We start from the raw sequence: 2,097 nt of genomic DNA on the forward strand, positions 1-2,097 counted from the left end.
TTTCCTGAGTCGTTCCTGCTCACGGAAAACACATGTAGGTCTACCTGCTACTTGTGTCTGGGTGTCGTTGTGAAAAGTATTTGGACCCCATGAAAAAACAGGTTGGGTACCTTTTGTAGTTCTTCTACATTCTTATAAACAGGACAGGCTAGTTACTCTGTAATTTTCTACAAACAGGTTTAAATTCTCTCTCCATATAATGTACATTTTTGTGAAAAAGAATTTCCCTTTGGGGACTATGCCTTCTAAAGGCGTTGACATAAGTCTTCAGGTTGACACGACCAGCCAGGTCTGACCAGTTTTTCAGAAACCTGGCCAATTGACTAACCAGCCGGGTCCTACCACAATGAAGCTGACGAGCAGCATCATCCTGTTTTAATTATTGCTGTAACCACCAAGGTCCTGCTTTCTGTATTGTTTCTAAAAATAAAAAATAAAATTAGACCTAAAAAAGTTCTTAATGCAAAGAAAGACACAAGGCACAAAGAAGTGCCTTGTGTCTTTGTGCCTTGTGTCTTATTTAATAAAAAAATAAAAATAGACCTAAAAAAGTTCTTAATGCAAAGAAAGACACAAGGCACAAAGAAGTTGGAAATAATTGAACAGATTTGAGTTCAAAGATTAAGAACTTTTTTGTAATGATTGCTTTTGCAGTGATGAGAGGAGAATGAACTAAGCCTAAATGTTGCAACCAAACATAGGCCAACTTTATAGGTTTGAGGGTAGGTTGGTTTGGTTATTCATGTAGAGAACCGCCTTTTTTCATTTGTGTGTGAAGAATTTGTTGTTGATGTTGTTTTTTAAGTATTATTTATTTCAAATGATTTAATGTCATGTGCAGAAATACAAAAAAGTGCAATATATGGTGCAATCAATTAGTGTAAATGTATCTTACCAGAAACTAGTAGCATAGAAAACGTGCAAATTGTGAAAAAACTGTTTGCTTTAGTGAATACTAAAGAAGAACAATGTCTCTGTGTGAACTGATTATTTTGTAGAGATCTGTTGATCTGTTAAACAATTGTGTGAGTGAAGGGAATCAAAATAAATTGGGGTAACACTTTACAATAAAGGTACACAAAATTGTAGTAGCTACTACATACCTACTACATAGATATGTGTTACCTACTAGGCCTACATAGGTTTTTTTTTTGTGTTACCTACTACATAGGTTTTTTTTTGTGCTACCTAACACATAGGTAGCACAAAAAAAAACTATGTGTTAGGTAGCACAAAAAAAACCCTATGTGTTAGGTAGCACAAAAAAAACCTATGTAGTAGGTAACACAAAAAAAAAAGCCCTTGCTCCCCCAACTGTCCCTGGTTGATAAGATAGTTAGTCTCTCTTCAAATGCATGTATGTGTTTATTGAGGGATGAGCACACTCACACTCATTGTTGATAGGAGGAGCAATGGGTAAGGGGGGCCCATTGACTGGAGGTTTTCATGGGCCCAGCCATTTGTGTGGGCAGGCCTGCTACTGAATACAATTTGTAAAATATACAACTTATCTTAAATTCATCTCATATCAGACCATATCATTACCTTCAAGTGATCCTGACCGCTGCGTCCAGCTGTTTTTTTTTTATTCCACTAGGGGGCAGTCGGACATTTTCAGATTAATTCATAGACTGTAGTGTAGCCTAAATAAAAGACGTACACATTGTAGCTTAATAAAACAATAAATAATTGGGATTTGTGTAGGAAAAATATATAATGATATAGGCTACATACATTTCATGTATAATATTAATAATAACCTATTGTATTTCAAAATTATCAACGGCTTGGTTTTATTTGTCTTGGTTTTATAGTGTTTCCCAGGAAGGAGGATGTCGAAATTGAAATGACCGAGGAGCTGTTGAACGCAACGCAAACTAATCTCACGCTGCTAGCTAGCCTCTCATACTCACACTACTAGCTGTAGTTTGGTCTGGCTGTGCAAGACTAGATAGCCTCTGACAAGAAGCTCGGTCACGGCCTGGTTCAATGTCGTACGCCTAGCTAGTCATTGGGCAAACGTTTTTTCTCTGCGATATTTCTAAGCTAGTAGCTTCATTGTTTTGGACTGCTTAACAACTCATACATGACATCAAA

The sequence above is a fragment of the Ammodytes marinus genome, assembly GCF_949987685.1.
Source record: "Ammodytes marinus genome assembly, chromosome: 15".
NCBI lineage: Eukaryota > Metazoa > Chordata > Actinopteri > Uranoscopiformes > Ammodytidae > Ammodytes > Ammodytes marinus.